The sequence below is a fragment of the Salarias fasciatus genome, chromosome 15, assembly GCF_902148845.1.
Source record: "Salarias fasciatus chromosome 15, fSalaFa1.1, whole genome shotgun sequence".
Taxonomy (NCBI): domain Eukaryota; kingdom Metazoa; phylum Chordata; class Actinopteri; order Blenniiformes; family Blenniidae; genus Salarias; species Salarias fasciatus.
In genome coordinates, this window is record NC_043759.1 from 21,738,131 (window position 1) to 21,750,270 (window position 12,140).

At 46.7% G+C, this 12,140-nt stretch overlaps 1 non-coding gene across 1 annotated transcript; it reads left to right on the forward strand.

Annotated features, from left to right (window-relative positions):
• The first annotated feature begins 1,303 nt into the window (after positions 1 to 1,303).
• On the forward strand, positions 1,304 to 1,392 carry trnay-gua (transfer RNA tyrosine (anticodon GUA)). The gene is given in 2 exon segments: positions 1,304 to 1,340; positions 1,357 to 1,392. It is a non-coding gene; the product is annotated as a tRNA-Tyr (tRNA).
• Positions 1,393 to 12,140: the final 10,748 nt, after the last annotated feature.

Consider the following 12,140-nt stretch of genomic DNA (forward strand, 5'->3'; position numbering starts at 1 on the left):
AGCTGTTTTTAAAAAGAGAAGCACTCTTTACACGGATTAAAAGGAACAATTCATCCATCCCCTCTTGGAAAATCTACAAAATACACCGAGTCTGTCAATTAAATGTGGCGCTTGGTCCAAACTTAGTTTTCCTCATACTCCGGAAATGTCACTGATTCTCAGTATAACTCATTCTTTGAATCATTAAGTTTTTAACTTGCTTTGTAAATAGTTTTTTTTTTTTGTCTTTCTCTACCAGCTTGCACTCAGTGCGATCTGATTAGTCATCCTTTCTTTTTTCCTCCGACCGCAGCGCGAGTCTAAATGTGTGTTATGTTAACGGGCTCATTTCCGCAGGTTTTCGCCGTGGATGTTTTTGTCGGTTTTGAATGGTGGAAATCCAACCTCTGTTTCCTCCCTGCAAACCCTGCAGTCAAAATACGCTTGTTTAGGCTTCGTCAGGATTACGGAGGGGTTAGCTGGGGCCGGGGAAGCGTCAGGGTGGATAGGGTGTCTCTAAACTTAAGAAGCAGATTTCTTGAAGGCTTCAGACTGAGGTTGCTTCAGTGGCTAAAATTCCAAGTTGTGACACAGAATTTTCTTTCTGCTTCATTGAGACTGACGGATGATTTTGAAATCCGCTGAACCCAAACTGAAGCAAAGCGATGAGTGCGAACGTGTCCGGGACGGAGCGTGGCGGCGGGGAGGAGAGTCTGCTGCTCTGAGTGGGAGCGCTGTGCTGTGGGGTTAATTAGGCGTATCAGGGACTAATCCCTCTCCAGGGTCATCTGCAGGGGTCAGGCCTGAAAAGGGAGAGGTCACAGCGGCATCCGGCCCGGCGCATTAATGACGCCTTCGTAACCGTCGACCTGTGTGCCGCAGTCAGGTACATCAGAGGCCTGCCTCCACGCCGTCGCTGAGCGTCAGAGCGGCTGCCCGTCCGGCATGTGGCGTTTATTTGCTTTGGCAGATGGGACGGTATTGATGATCGGGCTCCGGTCGCCGGTATTGATCGCTGATTACAGTGACGAGGCTTTACTGTATTCACACAGACGCGGCGGCGGCGCTACTGTAGCCCGCGGGGAGCAAAGCGCTCGACGTGCGCACACTGGAGTGTGTGACTGCTGAGCAAGGACAGGGATTAACACACACACACACACACAAGCATGCAGCAGTTATGCACACACATTGTATGGAAATGTTTAGAAAAGCCTTCTGGTCACTGTGCAGAGTCTCAGCTGGTCGGTTCTCCCGACGCTGTGTTCAAACGCCGCTGAACTCCCGATAAGGTCGTTCTGACCGGTGCAAACCACCTCCAGCAGCCCCTTCGATAGCTCAGTTGGTAGAGCGGAGGACTGTAGAGTGACTCACACAGGCATCCTTAGGTCGCTGGTTCAAATCCGGCTCGAAGGAGGACACATTTTCAACGCTCCCAGGATTTCAAGTTTACTGTGATCGGCTCAGATTTCATGCGGCTTCCATTCAGAACCGGACTCCGTGTGTCTGTCCTCCTCAAAGCTGGAATATCTGCTGGAAGTGAATAACACCCTTGTTCTTGTCTCTCTGGTTTACCTTCTCTAAACACACGTGCCCGCCCGGCTATTTTTGCGAGCATGTGACTGTCCTGGTTGTGTGACATTGCTCGGCGAGACCCTGACTTCTATATTGTGTTACATCTGCTTTTCATCGCCTCCAGATACGCCTCAACTCCAAAATAGAAAAGGCTCCATTCTTAGATTTTATGGTACTTCCTATTATTTGTCACAGCAGCAGGATCACTTTTGTGGAAAACTTCAAAGTGTAACGAGTTCGGTCGAAGGCATAAATTATTATTTTCTTAAACGCAGCTAATATGATGGACTTTTGGATATTAATAAAACACGATTAATCAAAAACTCAATGCGTGGCCCACACGTCAGTTTTTTCGTAGCATTTGTGAGCTGATATATCGATGCGGTTATAATAAGCCGTAAATTAGGAATTTGCGAAAACACCTCCATTCATCCAACTTTTAAACGACTCTGTGATGCTTGGGGCTGGGGGAGTGTGGAGCAGACTCCAGCGCACGCCCTGTCAAAGGTCACCACCAGTCCGTCAGGGGGGCAAACGCAGAGAGCCAGCCGAACACATTCACACGTTTAGGCCTCACAACATGAATGTTGCGTGGAAATTCGAAGCTTTTCTGAAGCGAAAATGCAAAAAAAAAAAAGCAGTAAAATTTTCCCGAGTAAAGAATACACTGAAAATGATGCTGACATGTGCAAGTTTAGCGCTCTGATTAACGCCTGCGTTGATCCAGCTATGAAAACGGTTATTAAGCAATAGCTTGTTCCTTTGACTTCATGCAGAAACCCCCTAAAACCATTTTCCTTCACTCGGTTTTTAAAGTTTGATTGCCTTTCGGCACAACCTACTTGTGAGCAGCCGGATTGGTTGCGGCGGGGTCTGCGTGCGGTGGGCCGCCCGCCCGACTGATTGACAGCTCGCTCTACCTGGGTGGTAGGAGGCAGTGACAGCTCTGTCGCTGTGGAAACAAACACCGCAGACCCGCCGGCCAATCAGAGCCCAGCGAGAGCCCCGGGGATCCATCTCAAGACATGCTGAAGATTTCCTCAAGACCAAAACACATATAAACACACACACACACACACACACACACACACTATGTGCTATGTGGGATATATGCACGCTAAAGTTTATTTGTGTATATGCGTGTGTGTGTGTGCGTGCGTGTGTTTTCTCCCGCTCCTTGTGCGGTGTGGTCCTCTGTTGACACCGTCTCCGGGTCGTTGACGTAGTTGTCATGGGAGACTGCTCCCCGGACCTACACACACACACACACATGCACACACACACATGCACACACACCGAGCAGGGGACAGGGGTCAGCTTGTATTAAAAGACCAAATAAACGAAATGTTCACACCAGCAGCCCTCCGCAGACAAGACCAGCAGACGGAGCAGTGTGTGGAGGGAGTGTGTGAACTGCAGCAGGAAAACGTCTTTCAGGCACTGTCAGGTCGCAGGGCGTCCTGCCCCACCTGGACGGCGGGGGGGATCAGCCACACCTGCAGTGACGGGAATCCCGTCTGATCGTTCGGGGAAGTTTCCACGTTTTGGTAGAAGTGGAGACGCAGGCTTCAGGCCCGCGGTGACTGATCGCTGGCTAAAGCACGATCCTGAAGCCATTTTGCCAGTGAGAGCACTTTTACGCGTCCCCCTTTCAAATCATGTGTAACTGTAGCATGTTGATGTCTTTTAATAGACTTTAAAGCTCCTGCCACGTCTCCTCTTTACTTAGTGTCTTAGTCAGCCATCTGTCCCTCTCAGCGGGTCTCACTGCCGTCTCGTCTTCTCTTCCTCGCACGTCGCTTCCCTTTATCGCATCTCCTTTCAACTCCACATCTTCTTTTCTGTGTTTATTTCACTCTTTCTCCTCCGTTCTCTCTGTTTATGTCTCCTTCTCCCCTGTCTGTCCTGGTTTTTTTTCTTTCTTTTCGCCGTCTCTTTTTCTCCCTCTCTCCCGGCCGTCATAAATCGCTCTCTTGTTGGCTGTTGAAGTGTGAGGAATGGCAGATCTGATGGTTTCTCACAGCTGTTGCAGGCGTTCCCAGGTTCACCTCGCCGCGCTGCCCTCTGTGGTCCCGGCTTTCAGACCTACAGGCAAAATATACAAGACATGAATATGATTTTAAATATTTGAACTGCTTTGATGTGAGCTTGATTTATCTCGCCTAATAGTCCAACAAGTGAACACATCTCATCCAAAAATAAGATAAATCAAGCGCTACTTTTTTCACCAATCAATCCAAGTTGTTATTTTAATTTTGAATCAAAAAAGGTCAAGAATACATATATTTTTTTGTTCTGCTATTGCACGAATTTATATTTTTCCATGATTTGATAAATAAATATTAAGCAAAATGTCCCTAATCTGCATAAAAGATAAGACTTATTATACAAAACCTAAACGAGGACTGATTCAAGTTTATTGGAAATTATATCAGTTTTTTTTCAGCATGTTGCTATATTTATATATCACAATGAAAAGCCACCATCAATATTTTGGCCTGTTTTTTTGTTTGTTTGCATATAAATGGGTGCAAACTGTGTATCGTTTGCACAGAAGGGGATCTATGCACAGGATGCAAATTAACATTTACAATCAATAAATGGCATCTGCCTTCACAAAGTTAAAGGCTTACTTTGAGTTACAGATCGTTAATGGTAATATATTAGCCTATATACAATGTGCAATGGAATTTAAAAAAAAATCTTAAACCAACTGATTAAGATGGTTTGTAAATAAATAAATAAATAGAGAAGGAGGTTCGAATGGACTCTGCCTGTCTCTGTGATCATTTAGTTTTCTTCAGCTGGCTCCCCACAACTTTTATTTTTAGACTTTATAATAAAGTTTTCTTATATTTTGCTTTCATGAACCTCTGTGACAGATCATCTGAAGTATTATCTTTTCTTCTTATTCATTCTCTGTGACACTCCAGTGCTTTTGAGGGCTTAGCGCTCCGTCCAGTCACACCGTGCTGCAAGCAATCATAGAAAATGTAGGCAAAATGTGTGTAAAATAAACGTAACATATACACAAAATGTATGTAAGAGACAGAAACGTGTGTCAGCCTGCCAGATTGTGAGTAGGTAACAAACTTCACACAATGCTTTGCAGTGAGTTTCAAATTGTGTTCTGATTGTGTGATTTTTCTTAGTGATGACTGATTAAAACTAATCTGTGATACTGTTTACACACACACACACACACACACACACACACACACACACACACACACACACCCTGTCTGTTGTGACAGCGATGTTTTCATTATATTCCAGTGCACCGCCCCTGCGTTGTCCAGTAATGCACGCCGGCATGTTGAACACAGCAGACTGAACCGATCCCTTCTGCACCTTGCGCCCGTCGGAGTCGTCGCTCTGTTGTTGTATGAAGACGCAGTGTCCTGTGTCAGCACAGCCTCGCAGCACATTGCCAAATATCCTCTTACCCGTCCCCACCTCTCAGCAGTGTTCCTACCCCCACCGACACACACACACACACGCACACACACACACACTGCTCCATTCCAGGCCCGGGTCTCAGAGCACAGTGTGATCTGACGCCCAGCATGTGACCCTTCCAGCTCCGCCGCTGATACAGCATGTGCTCGTCAGCCTTTCCACCAAGCACTTCCAAACTTTTGGAACCTTGATTATAGGAAAACTCGCCCGTTACTGACTGTGATTCTATACGGGAAGCGTCACGAGACATGTGTTCTCACACACTTTGGCTGCTCAGCAGTTTTTTGCGTGGCTCGGCCCGCCGTCACTCACAGAGAGCAATTCAGGCCAGAGCACGAGTATCAGATCATTATTATCGCAAACAAGGATAAACAAGTTGTGACCTCTCTCTTTCTCACCCCATCCTTCTTCCCCTCCCTGACTCCCTCCCTCCTCACTTTCACTCCCTCGCCCCCAGCCGCCGCCGCCGCCGCCCTCCCCCCGGTTGGCTCCGCCCCCTCTCCTTGCCCTCATAGAGTGAATAGTGATCATGTCTGGCGTTTCATCGGCTCTTTGCACTTCTCTCTTCTATTAAGATTGATGGGCTGCTTGGCTATAAATGAGCATGCTAAGACTTGGACGGGGCCACGGTCAGGCAAGGGCTATGTCCACATAAACACACACACACACACACACACACACATGCACACACACACACACACACATATATGTATGGACACTCACTCCCACCGTCCCTATTAGCAGCAGAATGTCTGAGCGGGGGCCCAGGAAGGACAAGAAACCACACACACACTTTACACACAGGCACGCCCACGCACACGTGCACGTGTGTGTGGGTCAGTCACCTCCAGGACTCTCCGTCTTTTTATTCATATGCAAAAATACTTAGCTGTTCTGCCTCTCTCATCCCATCTGTGAGCCGCTGTGTTCACTCACCGCTACAGGGGGATATTGGGAGATGGGGAATCAAACCTGCAACCTTCCTATTGACAGGGCAGACACTCTACCAAGACACCCACAGCTGCCATGTGTGTATACTTCATGTTTATTTATGATAGTTCACTATGTATTTCTTAATCTTTGTGTTTTTAGTGGTTTTTGTCTTTACATTCATACTATTTTCATATCTTGAGAAGTTAATGACTGACTGTCGTCTGCAGGAACTTAAATTAACTATATAAAGGGATTGATCGAGACTGATTGAGTCTTTAAGGACGTATGAGAACTGGAACTGCTACGTAACTTTACGTAAATTTGAACGGAATAGCTGTAAATTCTGCGTATTGAGTCAGAATGAATGCGTCTGATCATTAAGATGTTTTTTTTTCTTACTTCCACAGTATTTCAGGAAAAAGTTGCATGTGGCCTGAAGGACTGCTATGCAAATTTTCAGGCACGCAATATATTTTTACTCAAATTTGGAAAAAACAATCAAAGGTCTGTTGTTTTAAACATCACCATCAGTCATTTCAGAACAGCAAGATTTCCACAAAAGACATCCTAACAATAAAGTGATAATCACTATGTGTGTTTTATAAGATGTGAACAGACGGACTCCTCTGTTCGTGGAGACGGGGTAAAACTAATTTTAATCTTTGTGGCCTTGTAAGCCATGTCTGGACCAGCAGTAACCTTTTTATTTTCCTACTTTTGGTGAAGCGCACAGTTCAAGGGTCAAACCTTTTTGTCAGACGAGACCATCGATATTGGACGAAACCCCACGAAATGCTAGAAGGCAATGATTTCTATACGTCTCCCTCCATCCGATTAGGGAAAGACGGTATTAAAGGCTTGGTTGAAGTTGGAGGGAGCAGACAAAAGATTGAGGTAACAGCTAATAAAACGGCAAATGTTCATTTCAGGTCTGTGGCGGGACAGGAAAAAAAAAAAATCCAACTGCGTATCGCCGCGCACCGCCTCGCTGCAGAACTGACAGAACGCTTCCTGTTCTGGCGCCAACTGATGACAGCGGAATTAAATTGTGAGGTGTAGAATCACTCAGTATCCCAGAAACTGCGAGAGATAATGGGCTGGGGACTCGAGGGACGCATTGTTAAAGGGCACTAAAAGCTAAACTGATTAAATATCCACCGGTATCACTTAATTGTTTAGGCCGTATTTTTCCCTGTCAGGAAAACTGCAGTAATGAGGAGGAAGTTTGAGTTTCGCGGTTTGATTTCAGCCATTTTGCATTATTACAAATGTCAGAAGGGTTTAGTTTAAAACCAGGTTTTCTGGAGCAGAACCCAGAAGTTTCAGTTTCCTTTTTGGCTCGGGGGAAGAAAACGTGCCATATCCTGAACCCACCGCGGGCCTCGTCAGTCCGGCCTTTTGGGGGGGGACGTTCGTCCACCGGAGGACTCGTCTCTTCGTGACTTCACCGTGGCAGTTTGTCCCCCTGCCCTTCCAGCTCCGCTCCCTGCTCGCGCACTTTAACGGAGCGGCGCAGAAGCAGTTTGCGTCCGCTGCTTTACAAGTGCTTAGGTCAAGTGTTAATTTAAGTTCCCCAAAAAGTCCTCGGCCCTTAAAACTGTCCACTAAGGCAGCTGTGAATAACTGTCCTGCTTTTGGTTATGTGTTGGCCGGCGCGTCCGCAAGGGACACGGCCACAGATCACATGCTTAAAGAACTGATAGACATTTACAAGACATTGCAGAGCCTCTCCTTTCTTTTTGGCTCGACACTCAGTCTATCAGACCGGCTCCACGTCTCACGCAAGCGCCGAGTGTTATACGCTAACTATGAGGCGTACGCGTGTATGCGCATGCATGGCGGTGTGTTTTCTGCATCTCTGCGATGTCGCGGAGCCGCCCGGCGAGCCCGGGGACGCCATCGCGCCCTCTCTTTGTTGACATGGAGCGATTACAGGAAAACATTGTGTCATAATTATTTCTCAACACCCCGTCATAGAGCAGAGTTCACGCGGCGTCTAATAAGGGGGGGGGGGGGGTACTGAGAAGCGCGCCGTGCTGAGCTCGCCGTAAATCAGCTCGGCCGGGGCAGATTTGATGACAAAGATTTAACGGCTGTAAAGGACACCCTGAGCCTCGGATTCTTGCAACTGTCATCAAATACCCACAAGGCCATTAACAGGTCACGTAGGCGCAGCCGAGCTGGGGCTCGGACACCCCCCTCTCCCAGAAGCCCCTTCAAACACAGGTGCACTTCCTAGAAGAGCAGCGGGGGCTCGGAGCGTCTCCTCTGGCCTCTCCTGTCCTGTCCCCCCTTTGTCTCTTTAAATAGAGAAACACTGCGGCCTGATTTCAGACTTGACAATCAATTCTCTTAAGCAACTTTGTCTAATCCAGGTTCATTTGTAATATCATGTAAACATGCTCGCTGTTACCCGAGTGTGGAGTTCAAGCACAAAAACCTGACACATCTGCATGGTGTTCTGTTCAATGCGTTTAAGTTTTTTACTGTATATACGTAAATCCAATAGCGTTCTGACATGTTTCACAGGCTCTTTTAGGAGTCATTTTGCCTTCACCAAACCACATTTTTGAAATTCTAATGCGCTGCTCATCACATACAAACAGTCCTTCTCTTATGGCTTTTTTTTTCCTTTGACGGCTGCCAAACCGGCGTCTGTGCTTCGGGGAACCTTCCTGTCGCGGCCCAGCATGACCTCACCTGCCGGCTCCCCGAACCCGTATGCTCGGTCACGCTCGGCCGGCCGCAGCTCCCCCCTCCGAAACGCGCTCCGCCGCCGTGTCGCGCCGTCGTCCTGTATGTTAATGCGCACTTCAATGGCGCAGAACGCTAAAAAAACCACACAACTGGCCACTATGCAAATGCTGACTCCTGTGTTGAGAGCTCAGGGAAGCCAATTCCCTCAAGGGAAGAGAGGAGGGAGGATATGGTAAGTAGGTTTATTCCGCCTCGGCCAGAAGCGCCGAGCTCTATCATGCTGCACATGGAAAACATATGATGGAAGTAAAGTTTTTTTCTTAAGTTGTCTTGAATAAAATAAGATATTAACCCATCCTGCCGGCTCGTAGGTGTTAGTAATCCATGCGCTGACTGTTTCTTCAAATAATGTGACTGTAATTTAATATTAAAGAGAAAATGCAAGACAAAACAGGCCTTGTGAAAGAGTTTTGCTCATCTCGTTGAAAAGGTTTTGACACGTCTGGACCACCATCAGATCGTTTCTGAAGGGGTGCCTACAGATTTATGACGGTGGTATTTAAAGTGTAGGTCGGGCCAGGGAGCTTAAAGGGGGCGCCGGAGCGGGAGAATGTAGGGAGGTAGGGTAATGCATAAATTCTTCCCTTTAAAGTTTTTTTTTTTAAAGAAATCTGAAGAACATTAAAGTAACGTTCCACTTCGATAAAGGAATACTTGCAGGTAAGCTTCGGTGCAACAACAGTTTCGAGAGTCTCATGCTGAACGATATGTGAAGATTCATCAAAGATTCACTCTGAGGTTCTCAAAATGACTTTCGGCCCGTCAGCCTGCAGTGTGCTTCTCGTGTTCTCTCTGGACGGCGGAGGCCAGATCGCCCCCGCAGGTGGAGGGTCTCACTTTTTTAATTGATCTGATTTATGCCTCCAGTTCTGAGAACCACCTTCTGATCCTGATCCTGTGATGAAATTTTTGAGTTCCTGGCGACTACTTAATCTCTTTTCCTCGTTAGACGTTTATAGTGTATGTCTATATTAGTATTCCCGAGCTGGCATGGCCGCGCAGCCACACATGCGAACACGCTCTAGAGTGAGGAGTGATATCTCTCAGCTTTGGTTTGATGCCTCAGACCTTCGGGGATATTCAGTGTCACGATGAGATGTTCTGGCAGCGCCGCTCGCTAAGTGTATATTTATGTGCGGCTAATGTTAACACTAAATCAGAGTCTTCCACTTTGGATAATAATAGAAATTACAAGAAAAAGATGCGCCATTGACCAGAGTCGTTTGTGTCTGTGTGAAAAGTGTCGTGACACAATAATGCAGCGAGGCGAGTCACGGGCTAAATTCGTCTCTGCTCTCACCTCTTGAATTTTTATTGTGAGAACGTAAAACACGAAACATGTTACGCCTGCGTTCTACTTTACAGCTTCTGACTCGTCTCATCAATAGTAAACAATGTTCAAGCTGTCATAAAGGTGGAATTCTTTCTTATTGCTCATTTTGAATTTTCTTTTCTATTTATATTTTCTACTGATTGAATAACCTGCACAAAACTTTTTGGTGCTTGAGGCCATAGATTTCTGCTTATAAGACCGTAGAGCAGGGGTGTCAACGATAAGGCCCGGGACCAAAACCGGCCCACAAGAGGCTCCAGTCCTGGCCCACCCAACCACAAAACAAAAGGTAAGTATTTTATAGAAAATATTGATTTCTTTTTATATTTCAGTGTATTTTGCACCAGTAGACAATGTTAAAGCAGAATTTATATTACAGTAATTGTAGGTAATTTTTGTTGGTAATTCTTTGGTTTTGTGAAAATATAGACATTTTAATCACATATACTGCACATCACGACAAATAAAAAACTTTAAAATTGAAATTGAAAGGTTATTATGCCACTATTTGACCAGTTTCACCCACTCAAGATGAAGTTGAGCCTTAGGCTAAAATGTGTTTGACACTCAGGTCATAGAGATTAAAAGATGACAAAACTGCACACGTTTCAACCCGATTCCTGGTTGTTTTCCGGAACTTTGCCAGGTTGTTAAACTAACAAAAATGACAATTTTCTAACTATAATAATGCATCGTTGTTCATCACAGTGATGAAAGCTGTTGGTCACGTTAAAATGTACTTTGGGTTCAGAAATGTGCAGGTTGTGGAACTAAATCATGAATTGTAGATGGACTGTAGGCGTAAAAATCACTTCACTCTCAATACTCTGCTAGCACACAATACCAACTACTGGACACCTGAGGCAGCAAGTCCCACCTTTCAGAGACTCTGTTGTGTCGTCCGATGACATTTTGACTCACTCAGAGGAGGGACTGAACCACCACAGCTGAGCTTAGGAATGTTGAATTTTGACACATGAATGAAACGTTAGCGTCAACGTTATTCACGGCCAATTCACGATCTTTGCGTCTTTACATCTGAAAGACAGAACCTGATCCACCCAGGAAGGCTAAAGTGTGTGTGGACCCATTTATGGCGGTCCGAGAGCGGGGCGAATGTTTCCTCATCGGAAAGTTGTATCACATGATAGAGCGACAGCTGAGGACAGCCTCGGGTATTTTGTCTATGAAGAGCCTGGTCTGATTCTTTATTACTAGAAGATGATCCCACCAGAGGCTGTGGCGACCTACTAAGCCCCCCCCCCCCCCCTTTTTTTTTTTTTTTTTTTTTTTTTTTTAATAATATTAAAAAATAAAAAAGCCAGGACATAGTATGTCTCAGCTTAATGTCTGGATTTCTTACAGGCTGTCTGAGCCACTTCGCTTAGCAAGATAACAGACTTGTAAAGGCTCAGACAAACGTTAAACACACATACCAGACACGCTCTCCGGCCTTGTCTGCGCCCCCCCCCCCCCCCCCCCCCCCCCCCCCCCCCCCTCCCCCCCCCCACCCGCTCCTTGAGGCACATAGCGTGACAGATCTGTCACGTCGGCACCTGGTCGTACACAAGTGTTAATGTCCCCACCTCCACTGAGGAGCACCGGACCACTGACACCACACACGAGTGTGTCTGTTTGATGGCAAGTGTGTGTGTGTGTGTGTGTGTGTGTGTGTGTGTGTGTGTGTGTGTGTGCGCGTGAGATTTTCATGCAACTTTCAGTGACAGGAAGATTCAGCCGTATTTCAACGTGCGCGCTCCGCTCAGAGTTTGCAGAGTGTGTGTGTTTCTCTGTGTGCGGTAGGGATGCGCCAGGCAGGGTTTCCGTCCCCTGTCACTCAGAAACAACAAGCCAATCATTCCAGGGTCCTAAAATAAGCTGTGCCCCCCCTCCCCCCCACCCACCTCCCTCCGCCGTCTTCCCCCCCTCCCCTCACATGTGCTGCTCTCGTCAGCGGCCCTCACCTTCAGAGTGACAGGAGACAACTGAAGGCAGCGGAGGGGAGAGAGTCAGCAAACACTGGAAGCTGCGGCTCGCTGCAGGTTCACTGCTCCAGCTCGCCGCTTTTTAATCAACCAGTGTGACGTGAGAATGAGATATCAGGCTG